The sequence below is a fragment of the Macaca nemestrina genome, chromosome 14 (genome assembly GCF_043159975.1).
Source record: "Macaca nemestrina isolate mMacNem1 chromosome 14, mMacNem.hap1, whole genome shotgun sequence".
Classification (NCBI taxonomy): domain Eukaryota; kingdom Metazoa; phylum Chordata; class Mammalia; order Primates; family Cercopithecidae; genus Macaca; species Macaca nemestrina.
In genome coordinates, this window is record NC_092138.1 from 44,273,874 (window position 1) to 44,289,257 (window position 15,384).

Consider the following 15,384-nt stretch of genomic DNA (forward strand, 5'->3'; position numbering starts at 1 on the left):
TGACTGAGACAAATATTTGATGACTGTCAGGATGCCTGGCACATGGAAGGCCTGCAATACATATTTGGTGACAGATTGAATGAATTAATGGAGATATGTAATGGAGACACACAGGAATTTAAGGCATATGCAGGGACAAAGTAATAAAAATCTGAGTATGTATCATTATTTCAACCACAGAAATTTAGGGTTTAATGTAATAAACATGTAATTATCTGCTTTTGAAACCTAAGCCACTCAAGTTAAATATGTGTGATGTAACAAAAGTCATGCATTATTCAGTATTAACTAGTGAGGTAGAGCAGTGATTCATGGAAGGGAGGGAAAAGTGGTATGTCACAATAGCCAGGTGAGAGTTCACTTGAGGATGTGAACTGGATGAACAAGTGGATTTATCAAGGCTTTTAGTTAGTGGAGGGGTGAGAGGAGGACATGGCAGATTTCTAAAAGGAGAAAGATGAAAACAAAATGTGTGGATTAGGGAAACTCATGGATATGATTTAATGAAGATGATGTTTAGGCAGATTAGTCAGGTGGCAGACTGCAGAATGAATGGATTAGAGAAGAGAACTGAGAGGCTAGAAACAGTTAAGAAGCTACTTCAGAAAATGTACCATCAAGAAAAGGGCAATTAACTCTCAGGTAAGCTATACATTCAAAGTGACCTTAACAAAAGTATAAATAAGATTATCATTAGTTTTCAGGGAACTAGACTAGAAAATTCTAAATTCACTTGGAAAAATTTTTTAAAAAGGAATATTCTAAAAAAGAATTATGAGATCTTAAAACATAGAATCTAAATAATTAATACAACAATTTGAATGGACAGGCAGATCAATGGGAGAGTTTTGAAAATAGAAAAAACATATACAAGTTCATCTGGAAAATGAGTATCAAGAGGTATTATTAATAGTCAGTGGGAAAAGATGAATAATTCAGTTGGATTGGCGTGTACAAAAACAACAAATTGGATCTGACCTCATATATTGCAGAATAAATTTCAAATAAATCAAAGCATTGAATGTACTAGATTTGATCATAATACCATTTCCGTAGGTCAAAAATTATCAAATATTGGTGATTTTATATGATTCCCCTAATAAAAACTGAAGTTACAAAAGTACTTGGAGTAACTACTTGGCTTTTTTTTTTTTTTTAATCATTTAAGGCATGAAAGTTAAAATCACTTGGCTTTTGAAAATATTCTTATGTTGGGAAAGACTTTTAAAACTATGACACAGAATCCAAAGGCCTATAGCATAAAAGATGGTTAAATTCAACTACTTAATAATAAAGTTTTTCTGGAAGGCAAAAATCACCATAAACAAAGTAAAAAGACAAAGGACAAACCTGCAAAAATGTTTTCAACTTATATAGATGTATAATTAATTTCTCTAATATCTAAAGAACTTCTACAAATCAATGCACAAAAAGTCAATAACGCACTAGGAAAATTAAAAGAAAATATCAACACATAGTTCAAAGGACAAAGTGCTAATTGGCTCTTATTCATATGAAAGGATGCTCAGCCTCACTCATAACATGCAGCCTCACTCATTTAATTTGAAAATTCAAATTAAAGTTAAACTAAGATAAAATTGTTTCAGCTGTTAGACTGCAGAGATCCCAGAGTTTGATAGCACATTATGTTGGCAAACGGAAGCACTTCCAGTAGGGGTATAAATTGCTACATTTTCTATAGGGGACAATTTGCCCATATCAGTCAAAAGCACTGAAGAACATACTCTGACCCAGCCATCCCATTTTGGGAAATTTATCCTATAGATGCATCTGTACATGTGTGAAATGGCAATGGCACCATTATTAATTACAGAATTGTTTGTAAAATCAAAAGTCTTTAAACAACTGGAATACCCAATTTTGGAGGCTGGCTAAATAAATTATAGTGCAGGTCCACGATTGAACAATGTACAACCATAACAATGAATGAGACAATGCTACATACTGACATAAAAAGACATTCAAATAAAATTGTCATGTGAGAAAGAAAAGGCCAAGGGTGATGTATATTGTGTGCTACCATTGATCTTAAAAAGGCTAATAGAGAATATATGAGCATATACATTGTTGCAAGTACAACATTTCTATGGAAAAACATACTAGGAGCTAATAATATTGGTTGTGGGAAGATGAACTGGATAGCCAGGGAACAGGGTGGAAGTTACACTATTCACCATGGAGCCTTTGCACATTTTAAGTTTTGAACCACTTTAATATATTACCTATTTACAAAATTAAATTAAAAAATGATAGTTTAGTTAGAATGAATTGATGACAACACCCTTTGAAAGAGGGCTATTTCTGTTGCAGATAGTTAGATCTTATTTGATTTGAAAAAAGAAAAACACGCACACACACAAATTCTGAACTCAAATGACCATCAATCATATTCTATGTAGAGACCAATATGTAGTTACAATAATGAAATTTTAAATAAATTAGTATGCAGATAATCCATTTCCTACATTGAACTTTCTAAAACACAAATTTGATAATGTTTCTCCCCTGCTTTAAATCCTTCCATGACTCCTCATTGCCCTAAGGATAATGAAATCCAAATTCTTTAGTGTAACATACAAGGCCTTCCATTGCCCAGGCCTCTGCTTGTTATTCCAACTTCACTTCTTACTCCTTTCCCTATCTTTTTCCATTTATTCCAAATTCTCTATAGTCTTTAGGACCCAGGCTCCACACTAGACCTTTATATGTCTCTGTTTATCTGCAGTTTTTCTTTTGGCTTAGAGGATCGTACCTTCTTTTCCTTTCCTCCGTGCAACCCTCTTGTTCTTCAGTAATTAGGTGTCAAGTCTCCCTGACCCCCAAGGCTGGATAAGCTCAATCTTCTCCACAGTCCCATAGCATCCCACACTGTTCTCTGCAATTGTCTTTACACCACCATTTGGTAACTGATGCTTCATTTTTTTCTCCCTCAGTAGATTGTCAGTTCTTGAGGGAACTGTGAGCTTGGCAGAGCAATCAGCACAGAGTTGATTAAATGTTTATTGAATGAGAACATGAATGAATCAATCCGTTGAAGAAATCCAACTATGAGGTGGCAATGAGAATGGGGGAACACAGGTGACAGGAAGAAATAATCCAAAAGAAAAACAAACAGGACTTGGTGATAGATGTGTCATAGCCAACTAATCGACTTTGTAAAATTCAGCTCAGAATTGATACTCTCTGCCAAGCCTAATCTTACAAATCAGCCTCTATCAGCAGCAGGCAGGAGTCCTTCTGGCTGAAGTCTTTCTTCCACTGTGGAACTACTTGCAAAAATGTGTTGCTTCCCCTCCACATTTCATCAATCAGCTCACCCATTCTGGATATAGTACTAACATAGCACACAGGAAACCAAATGCCATGCTCTGCATTCCAGCTTCGGCACCCCATTCCATCATCTCTTTTATGTATGGTAAGAATCCTGTGAAGTGGGCTGGGTAGTTTAATTCCATCTATTCGACTTATTTTCCAAGTAATAAAGGAGGCGCAGAGATCTCAAATTGTAAACCCTACGTTGTGGAAACTTTGCCTGGGGCAGTTACTGCACCAGATCTTAAGTGGGTGCTCTAGGATCACTGGAGCAGGTAAAAAGATGTATTCATGGCATTATGGTATCTTCCTGAAGAGTCCAAAGAGCAACCAGGGAATAGCAAAGGCAAGGGGAGAACTGGATTCAGATGGGTCTCGTATACACATGTTATTGATCATTTCTTCTGAGGCGTCAAAGGCATTTCCCCTGAAGACACCAAAGGCAGAGGAGACTGATTGGGAACCTCCTGGGCAGAGTGTCCTAACACCGTTTCTTAAATAGAAATGGAACTTTCGCATTCCAGCTCATTAGGTATCCCTAGTTATCTTAATATAGGTGTTTTAAATTATTTGCAAGTCAAATTAGTCGAAACATTTTCATATGCAATCAGTGTTTCAGTCTGATACATAAAATATATTCTTTGGTTTCTGCTGATCACCCCAGTGTGTTGTGCTGAATCACGGTATGGTGTTCTTCAATCCATCACTGGAGTCTTCCAGAGTGTGAGTAACCAGTAAGAGAAACACAGGCCTATCGAATTCTTATCTTTGGCTTTTAGAGTTCTTAAAGTGACTATCAATTGAGAAAATTTTTTGTACTCAAAAGTGAGGCGTTCCTGACCACAGGGACTATGGGGCCTCTAGGCTCATATAATAGGTGTTCCCCATTTATTAGAAAGTTCTGGGATTCTAGCACAAGGCCATAGCCAATCAGTTTACTGTATTAATTATGCTTTTAGTTATTATCATGGTTTAAAGTTATGCAACACTTCCCAAAGGCAGAGACAATGTCACATTCATTTGTTTCAAAGGCTGATTGTAGTAGTTCCTGTGTGCTGACTATGTGCTTTACAAACGTTACAATGTTATTATTCAGACAATGGTAGAGCTTTCGCAAAACACAGGGAAGCTTGTCCATAATAAGTTTAATTTAATAAAATGTAATAATAAACAACTATAACTTAAACAATTTAAATAATAAATACATAGGAGAATTACAATTCAATTACATAATTAAATCATAAAATAATTAGATTATTTAATTTAATTGAAAGAAACTTAATTTAGATTAAAAAACACCTATGGTAATAGCAAGAAAAGCTGCAGCTACCTAGCAATAAATGTCAGAAAATATAAAAGACTTTATGGGCATAATTACTAAAATAAAAGAAGAGTTGGATAAATGGAGAGCTATACTTTATTAGATGGAGAGATTCAATATGTAAAGATGTTAATTCTTTATAAATTAATTCCTAAAGCCAATACAATTTCAATGAAGATTTAACCAGATTTTTCCTTATATATTTAATAAATATCCTAGGGGAAAAAAGCCATTTCTGTCACCCATCGATGTCAGGATGGTGATGTTGTTAATAGCAAAGGAAATCTCTAATTCCTCCCCTCCTGGCAGAGTGGCATCGTTAAGTGAATTTTCCCCACGTTTTATTAAAATCCGCATTTTCTGGGATGTAAGATGCTATTCAGATCATTTACGTGACTGAAGTAATTTGATTTTCTCCCTGCTTTTCTAAAAACACAATCTACGATGGGGTCTGAGGCTGCTTGTAACATGTAGCATTTTTACAGCTGAGAATTCTGAAATCAAGAAAAGAAAATCCACTTTCTCTCCAACCCTTCCACTAGTGACTGGCTCTGTCTATGACTCAACAAAATCTGGGAGTAGACAGAAAAGAAAAATGAAAGTAATAAAAATGGAAAAGAGAGAGACCAGGATGATAATCAAACAATGCCTTACATTTACAAAAAGTTTTCATATGCATTATCTCATTTACGTATAATAAGAATCCTGTGAAGTGGGCTGGGCATTTTAATTCCATCCATTCAGCTTATTTTGCAGGTAACGAAGGAGGTACGGAGACCTCAAATTGTAAACCCAGTGCATGACATAGATATATTTTATTATCTCTTAGGTAGTGCTGTGTGTGGAAGGAGCCAGGTTTTCATCCGAACCTAGACGGTGCACGTTTTCAACAGGGAAAACGTTAGGGAAGGCTTTATGGTGGTGGTAAGAGGTGGGCTTTGAACAAAAACAGAACCTGAAGTGTTGGAAGAAAAAGGGAGGGTGTTTCTCATAAGAAAAGAGGTATACAGACCTGAAGTTGAGGAGAACAGCTGATGGAGCCTAGCAAGGAAGTGGCCTCAAGAGTGAGAGCTTAGGAGGAAAGGATCACAAGAATGATGCCAGGATGGAGGAGGTGGGGTGCTTGGCCGAGACCCCCAGGACCAGAACCCTAAAGATCTCAGTGGGATAGTCAGCATGCTTTGGGACGTGATAGACTTTGACTCCTGTCCCACGTTCTTACTTGCTGGCTCAGCGACCTTGTGAAGTTATTTATCTTTTTGTCTCCAGTCCCTCCTGTGAAAGATGCAGTTGTATTTCCCTATATAACTATTGTGAAGAATGGATGAGTTAATGAATGTGACACAGTACCTGTCATGTGGAATGTACTCAATAGATATTATTATTATATGAACATGGGAGTGGCATGATGACAGGCTACAAGATAAATGAGAACAGTCAGTTAAATTTTAAATAACCCATTAATAATATTGCTTTGTTGGGAAACCAAATAATCTGTCATAAACAAGATGTGCTTTGCAAAGGCTTCACTGTAGAGGCATTCATAGGACCATGCAATATTTGCTCTCATAATGGTTCATATGATCAGAATTGGAATCTTAAAATTACCTTCCACCCCCTTATCCTCATCCCTTCAAAAATGTGAGTGGAAGCATTATCTCTGAGTCGTCCATCCTGGAACCTTCTTAATGTTCTCCTTCCAAAAGAAGAACTGGGAAACGTGATGGAAGCTCTTGGAGTTTCCATTTAGGAAGAAAACAAACAGAAAGAAATCACACAAATTCACACTCAAGTGCTACTCTAAATGGGAAGAGCATATTTCAAAAAATAAACACTCTGTTTGACTAATCAGAAGGAAATCTGCTCTCTGAATTCAAAGGCCTCTGCATAGATATTAACAACCTAGAGAGAAGAAAATGGCTCATTAATGATTTATGGAAATTGCTGTCACCATCAACCAAAGCATATTTTGTGATGAATGAAATGACTTGTTTCACACACACACACACCACACACACACACACACACACACACACACACACACACACACGCCCCACCCCCTGCAGCTATGGACCCTTCTTGGCTGTCATAGTGTGAATCACCACTCGAGGGAGCCCAAGATTCTTTGGTCCTGGGCTAGCTACAGTCACCAGGATGCAATGGAACATGCTGGGAGACACGTCCTTCTGCTGCTCCACTGCAGGGTGGACCTTTGGGGCTGAGGCGATTCTTGGTGCAGGGGCCCATCCTGTACACTGTACGATGTTTAGCAGCATCCCTGGACCCTACCCACTAAATGCCAGCAGCAGCAACACTCCCTCTCCCAGTTGTGACAATCAAAATGTGTCCAGACAGTGCCAAATGTCCCCTAGGGTACAAGCCACTGCTCTAATGGAGCTCATGGAGGTCATGGGCCCCCAAAACTTTGGTCTCCAATAGAAAAGCACGGCAGGACTGAGAGAGAGTCGAGTCACCAGCTATATTTGTCTCACTCTCCTGTGAGCAGCCCAGTGAGAAGCAGAATGCAGGAAGGAATGATCCAGTTCCCTGACGGTCTCGCGGGTGTTCAGAGACAGCCTGCATCTCAGCCAACCTTTATGAAGAGAGGAAACACTGTCAAGGCCTGTCTGGGATGGTGCAAGCTGAGGCAAGGCTGTTATCTTCAGCAGCTCAAATGATTAGTTAATTATTCATTACTATTTGTCATAAAATCCTGAAGGGCTGCCAAATGGTAGCATGCAGGCAATACTAAGGCAGGGGATGTGTCTTTTCTTATTTTCCGTTGAAGATGAGGCTGCTCTGAAAGCACATTCTGCACTGGCACTGGGGATATGCAGATGGAAGGTCTAGGAACACGGCACTCTGAATCGCACCATCCTCTGGGCTCTGCATTTTACATTCTTCCCTCACACTGCCCGCTCCATTGGCTGCAGAGATCGTGAGGCCAGAGGAAAAAGCAAGGGAGGCAGGTGCTTCCAGTCTGAAAACAGTCGGAAGCTAGGAGCTCCTATCTGTCAGCCTTCCCTCCTCCTCCCCATAGTGGTAGAACACAGTCCTACCAGCAAGGGGCCCTCTCTGCCCTTTCTTCTCTCTCCTCTGCCCCCCAAGGTCTGCTTTGTGGTGTCTCCTCCCTCTCTATTCTTCTTTATGTCTGCCTTTGATATTCATTTTAACCAGATACAAATATGTGGGTTATGGCGGGGGAGCTGGGGCTGAGGAGACTGGAGACACAGTGCAATTTGCCCCAGGTTTTAAAAACACCCCAAGGATGGCCTGGCTTTTAGCCCCACTGAAAGAAAACCAGACAGGCTGAGCTCTATTTGCCTGAAAAAGAGCCAAGGCTGAGGTTAGGAAGTTAAAATCTAGAGTCCCAAAGATTCACCATTCCAGGACCACAGCTGAGGTTTCACTGCTATGGTGTGCAAGAGGAGGCTGTGGGATCCTGGCATGCCAGGGCAAGAGGGCAGGAGAACCAGCAAAAGTCAGGCTTCACTCTGATGAGAGAGACTTCTAGGTTTCCCTTTGAGGTGTTGGGTGGTTGGGGAATAGAGACTGTTTCCTTGACAACTGTCATTTAGAATCCAAATAGAGTTCATCATTTGATGAGTTCAGGGCACCACAGGCTGTCCTGATGTGAAGAAAAGGCTATTCCATGCTAACGGGAACCGGTTTCACTTTTCTCCTTGATCTCCACCCCACCAGAGTCACTGAGAGCTGTTCCTCTTCCCAGCACAGCCAGCACACAGGAGCTGGCCAGGTCACGAGTTGATCCAGGCACATCAGCAAGGTTATTAAGAAGCCTGTAAAATTTGGGGACGCATGAGTGGGTGAGACACTGATTAGAGAAGCCAAGGAGAGGATGGAAGAGGATGAAAATAGGCTTAGGGCTGCCAACTAAGCCACCTGTGACTGCTGGTCTCATTAACAGCTCTTACTGGCGTGAGGGGATATCCTTTGTCCTGGTGCTATAGGGTTTTATAAACTGTCTATCCATTCAATATTTATTATTTATTCAATCGATTGGCATTCATTCAATATGTATTTATTCATTCAATATTAATTTACTCATTTAATAAATATTTATTGATTTGATGTTCATTCAATACTTATCAAACACCTACCATAGGCCAGGCTCTGTTTCAGGTGCTTGAGCTACATTAGAAAAGAAAACTAAGACCTGTGTCTGGGGAGCCACTGCAGGAGGCCAAACACCTTACATTTGATTTGATCCTCACAGTAAACATATATGGAGGACACTGTTGTCCCCATTTTACAGATGCAAAAACTAAGGCTGAGTGAGATTTAATAACAATGTAGGTATTAAATGGTGGAAATGATCAAGCCCTGGTCTGTGTAATTCCAAGTCTGTGTTTCTTTTCAAATATGACTTTAATCCTGTGGAGATGTCACTTTACCCAAGGAAGAGAAATCAGCTTTGCATTAGGTATTCGTTAGTCTGTTTCTCTGGAATTTATGTGCAGAAATTATCCCCATAGGGGAACAAACCAACTTACACACAAAGTGCCAAATGTAGAAAACCAACTGATTTGGCAAGGCCACTCAACAAGGATGTATGTTTGCTACGAAGCATGATGTCATCAGATCTTGGTTGTATAAGAGTATTTAGCAAGACTTTAAGAAGAGCGAATGAATATAGAGCTTTCAAGAAGGACGTATCAAACTTACGGTAAAGGTAACCAATGCAGACAAAATGCTTGTAAAGTGCTAATTAAGGTACACCTCTTTGCCAGTAAGATAAGGTGAAGAGATGATATGATCTAAGGCATTCAGGGCAACGAAGGGGGTCATTTCCAACATTTAGCATAACATAAACACAAAAAATGCCCACTTATTAATGAATAGAGATGCATTCTTTGTTAGCTGGTACCCAGGTCGGGTAGAGGGGTGAGAGTGGGCATTTGATTTGGTTTGGAGGCTTTAATTTTCTTGCACTGTTTCTGAGTGTGTAAAAATTGCTGCCCAAAGCAGCTCTAATTTGCTTCTCTTTCAGCTTTTCTCAGGAAAAGTTTGGAACATGAGATGAAAGTCTCCACTCGAATAAGATGCTGGCAGGAACTGGATAGGAGACTGGTGGAGATACAGTGGATGTTTATGAAGAAGGATCTGTCACTTGTGAGGCATTGTGCATGCTACGTGTTCTACATACATATTTTGTTAAATTCCAAAACAATTTCAAGAGGTAGAAATGATCACACTCACTGATAGGTGAGGGAACTAAGACTCTCACAAGGAAATTGCCCGGATCTCACAGATGGAAAGGTACGGAACCACATCCTTCTTCTCTATTGCTTCTCAAGGAAATCACAGGCTCTTTTCACTACATATATTCATGTTTTAGTGTTAGTCACTCTGATGAAATAGGTAGGAAGTAATTCCTACAAGTGTGGGGCGTCCAGCTCACATAAAGTCTCTCTCTTAAACCCGAGGTTAAGATGGGACCACCACTTGGAATAAAAATAACTCCAGAAATACTGGTGACTTCTCGTTCTCATATCCTCTTTCCTCCCTCATTCTAATCCTAACCAAGGGTTCCACACTGACATATCCAGGTATCATAAGTGGGTCTGGGACAGGCAGGCAGGCACAACAATGCACCGTTCTTCTATTCTGCACACTCCAGGTAGAACACCTGTTGTCCTGTGTCTACTTTCCTTTAACTGCCTTTGTCCCAGTCAAGACCATTTTTTGATGCCCACTTCTTTTACGAATCAGACAGGTATGAACACATTGGGATTGGGGGACAGAACTGTGCAAACTGAACCTAGCAGGGCCCTAAAACCCTGTAAGACTCAGTTTTATCATCTGGCAAAAAGATATAAGCCTGTTATCAACTTGAAAATGTTAGTGTGAGGATGACATGGGACATTGATGATCATTGTGTGTTTCACACACTTCCCTGGTTATGAGAAGTATCCAACACTTGTTGATGTATAGAGCTCTTCCCTGGAAATGTGGATTCGGAACCCGTCTCTGGATTACTGTATTCTTCTCATTGGTATGACTTAGGTATCAAATCAGTGAGTTTGCCTTTGCCCATCCTCTGGTTCTAAAATCCTCTCACTTCCAAATTTGGAAATAACATAATCTTGCATATTTTATTCTTTTCTTCCCTCTGCATGCATGCTCCTAAATCATTCAGCAGGTGCCTGAGATGAATTGCTTAGAAGCGGGACATGTGGGCTTTCATGCATTTAACTAACTAGGTTTCCATTTTCCTCCCTCTTTCTACCACTGTCTTGTATTCCCCCTTTTAGACATTAAATGACAAGAACATAATATCCAGCTTGCATTCCTTATAAAGTCCTCTCCTATATAGTTGTTAATGGCTGTCCATCATGGTTCTGCCTGGGGAGGTCTCCAACTCAAACTCAAGGAAAGGATTGAGGAAGAACATTAAAACCAAATCATAGAAACGATTACACTGTGTCTAGGTGACTTTTTAGTCACAGGCTTGAAAATTTCAAGTCCAATTTTCTCCAAATATTCTATTTTTGTTGTGGTTAAATAACTACATTTTCCATTGTGCGGGTGTGTTTTAAAGGACTATGGCAGAGATCCCCACAAGGGATGCAAACAAACTGGCAGGTACTAAAGCAGTGAAGGGAACTGTATGAACTTCAGCAAGTTAATTAACCTCTCTGTGCCTCAGTTTATTTACCTGAAAAGAAAGATCACATTAATATTCACCCCATGGGTTGTCATGAGGGCTAAAATGAGTTTATGCAGGTGAGGAGCTTGGAGCAATGCCTGGCACAGGTTGGAAACAGCTGTTATTGTCATTCCAGCAGAGTCTATGTGCAACTCTGTATGTCTGCTCCATTTTCTTCTCTCTTTACTCACTGGCTTTCCCTGCTTGCTCCTGGTTCCTGTTCTTACACAACTCTAAGTTGCATATGGTTTTGGTTTGCCATAGTTGTGAGCTTTCAACTTACTCCTATTTCAGCTTCATGATCTCACTTCCAAATAGCAACTTCCTTCTCTTCCTTGGTTTGCCCCCCACCTCCACCGAAAAAAAGAATTTGAATTGTCCTATCTACATTTTACCCTTCTATGGATGAACTCCATAAGGGCCAGATGGTCATCTCTGGACTAATTAACAATGGTGGGAGTAGAGGAGTCACACAGTACAAAACCTGGCTGCTTAGGCAGCAGGGGCTTGGGATAGGGGGATTTCCTTTAGAGAGGGCACGAGCAGACAGGCAGGCAGGAAGGCAATGATTAGCATCTTGTAGTATAAATTCGAGACCACATGTCCACAGCAATTACATTCAGAGTTTCTTTCATGAACTCTGATTTTTGCCAAAACTAGGAGGAAATACCTAAAAGAACACTGGACAAAAAGCCAAGGGAACGGAACCAAGACTCCAATCACAATTTGTTGTAAGACGTCGGTGTAACCCATTTCACCCCCATAGACCTCAGTTTCCTCATCTGTCAAGGGAGTGGGATGGAGAAGATGAACTCTAAATTCCTTTCCACTTCCAAGATAAAAAAGAAACAGAAATAATGAGGCAGGGTGCCTAAAATCTGACCTTGGACCTGAAATGGTTAGATAATTGAACTTGATGCATATTTTAAAGCATTAATGATCTGAAAAATTCCATATGTATTGATATTCTTGGAGACAATTATCTCTACAGTAAGCATATGTTGAATTAGCATAAGGTTACTATTAAAAAATACTGTGGAAATGAAATATAAATTTCTATAATCATAGGAAGCAACAAACTCAAAATTACTGATCCAGTCTTTCACTTAAACAGGATTGATGACTAAAGCTCCAACTTCCTTCCTCACATCACTGATGTTACGCATGTAGGACATGAAGTCTGGATGAAAGGTGAATGGCTTCTAAGTGGATTTGCCTCCTCCCTGAGGTCAGGCGCCGGCTGGTCTTTAATCACTGTTGTCCTGTGCCTGGGCTTATGTATAAACAAGATGCAGAGTCAAATGTGTACCACATGTGGAATGCACCCCAGAAGCGTTGTCATCATATGGGCCAAATACTGAATTTATAGGAATAAGAATGTGCAGTAAGCAACACGTGGAAAAGAAAGACTACATTTGTTTCCCAATAACCGAGTTAGTAGAAGACTGCAAAGCTTCTAAAATTATAGCCACTATTTAGGAAGAACTGATCTTTGGATGGTGGATGCCTTAGCCAGACCTTATCTACATAGTTCCTTTTACCAGTTGGAAGTAGAATTTAAGGTTTTTCTGGTTCCACTTTTTGCCACATAAGTCACCATCTAGTCTCTGTTTTTCCCTGTCACAGGGCCTTGGAACTCATCCGGGAAGTTTAGTCCATCACTTTACCAAGTCAATTTGTGACAATCAGTCTTAGGGTGGCCCTACAGAAACCACAGTTATTTGCAGTCTGAGCTGTCTCCCAGTTGGGACAAACAGGAATAATTGCCCCTGAAGAGGCCGCTGAAGTGATTAGTCCACCTGTGTAAGGCAGGCATCTAGTCTAGGTCTTGCTGCTCTTAGTTACTTGGCACCCCTCCATTCTCTGCCTTCATCTCCAACCTGCAAGTTACATTGTTCCTTCAATGAGTTCCCTTGCTCTTTAGGCTGCCCTTGGCACTCCTGTCATAGGCATTTTCATACATGTAGAAATAGGAAAGATGAGGGATCATGCAGAACAATTTGTCTTGGTCAATGATCATCAGGTTGACTGAAATTTTGATGTCTATGTTATGTCCCTTGCAATATAATTCTAACACAGTATCTTTCTGATGATATGGTCATTTAAGTGAGCACTAGCAATGCACATGTTGCTGTGTGTTCTGAAATACTCCCATACTAGGTCCAAGTTTTGGACGAAAGTGTATTGTTCTCAACAACCTCTAGCCTGGTGCTAGTCCAAGTGGTGCTCCATAGACCAGTGTCCATCTACAAAATTTTTATTCCAGATCCACATTGGAACAAGAACAGAAATTAAGAGCAAGAGTTTAGGAACATTAAGGCAATTGTACAGTGATTTTCTGTCTGTTGACTCTTGCAATTAAAATGTGTAAAATAAATTAAAATGTTTAGCTTGTATTCTGTAAAGCTTTATTTAAATTTCATTTTTCTAGTAATTAGTTTATATTACAATTTATAAAAGGATTGGTCTGCAACAGATTAAAAACAATGATAACCAAACCAAAGCTGGTTTTTCACCACAGATAGTTTGAGAAGCACTGCTCTAGAATTATTTTAGTTTTCATTTCTAGCTTCCACAAACCATATTAAGTGAAGCATCTTAACATCCAGGCTTTAAAAGAGGAATCCAATGTTCAGCATCCCATGATGTAGAATTGTCTTCAACTCCACACCCTACCTAAGGACAGGGGGTTTTGTAGTTCTAGAGGTGAAGGAATGAACACTTCTTAGCTCTCAGAGGCCTGACATGTTGCAGAATATCCCTCAATATTGAGCTGCAGAAACACTGAAGGACAGGCTATCTTTCAGGAGGAGACCCTGGGATAATCCCACTGTATAGTAAATGTTATGCATACAACCTTTTATCAAGGGATACAATTTTTGAAAATCAATGATCATTTGGCACATAGTGAAGATTCCAAGACTAGAAAAAAAGGTATTCTTTTGGATTTTATTATTGAATTATTTTCAGAGAAGAAAGCCATGAAGAGGTTCCCAGTTCAGTAGAAAAGTCAATTCAAGCTTATAAAATGCGCTGTTTGCAGATGTTGGTGCTGTTTATTCACAGATTCAACAGGTCCAAAGGAGCAGGTTTCTCACGAATGGACATTTCATCACTCATCACTGTGTTACTTCTCATAGCTTCTTCTCCCAAACTTACAGACCTGTAAGTCTTATCTCTTACCAGGCTCCCATTTCAATCAGGCTATTCTGCCTCCCTCCAACTCTGCATTCCACTCTGTGCTGACAATCCAGTTTGAGGACAGTTCCATGTACATACTATAAGGCATTTGTGACACCTGAACTCCAATAGTATTCCACACACACACACACACAAATCCACATGTCTTTAATTGATTTTTAATTTATCTAGGCCCACATGATTTTTTTATGTCTCCACTTTTGCTGAAAAACTCATAGATTTGTTTTCCAGTTATGCAAAGGGAAGATTTCCAACATACAAATGCATTGCTTATTTTCAGAACCATGACTGTTTTTCACCACCACCTCCTAAGTATTGGCTGTGGCACTGGCTTCAGTTCACATAGAAGTCACTGTGCAGAGTCTTCAGGAACCTGCTGGACATGGTATGAGGAGGGAGATGAGCTGCACAACCCTGATATCAACTCCATACTACAAGGATTTTATAAGACATATACTGAATAAATGTGTTATGTTTTCAAGGAGGATTTTTTCCCTTAACATTTACTGAGCATTTATCATATGCCTGTCTTATATTGTTCAGGTGGTTTTAACAGAATGCCATAAACTGGGTGGCTTTTAAATAATAGAAATTTATTTATTATAGTTCTGGAGGCTGGGAAGTCCTAGATCAAGGTGCTGGCATATATACTGTCTGGTGAAGGTCCTCTTCCTGGTTCATGGATGGCTGCCTTCTTGCTGTGTAAGGGTCAAGGAAGTTCTCTGGTGTCCCTATTATAAGGGCATGAATTCCATTCATGAGGGTTTCACCCTCAAAACCTAATCACCTCCCAAAGACTCCACCTCCAAACACTATCACATTGGGGATTAGGTTTTTTTTTTTTTTTTTTTTTTTTTTT

General features: G+C 39.6%; 1 long non-coding RNA gene across 2 annotated transcripts; it reads left to right on the plus strand.

Annotated features, from left to right (window-relative positions):
• The first annotated feature begins 509 nt into the window (after window positions 1–509).
• Window positions 510–14,961, plus strand: LOC105489093 (uncharacterized). 2 transcript variants are annotated; one of them, XR_011612583.1, is made up of 4 exons: window positions 510–642; window positions 9,666–9,934; window positions 12,439–12,515; window positions 14,806–14,961. It is a non-coding gene; the product is annotated as an uncharacterized lncRNA (long non-coding RNA). The 2 variants fall into 2 exon arrangements; XR_011612584.1 differs by lacking the exon at window positions 12,439–12,515 and having other exon boundaries at window positions 14,806–14,960.
• Window positions 14,962–15,384: the final 423 nt, after the last annotated feature.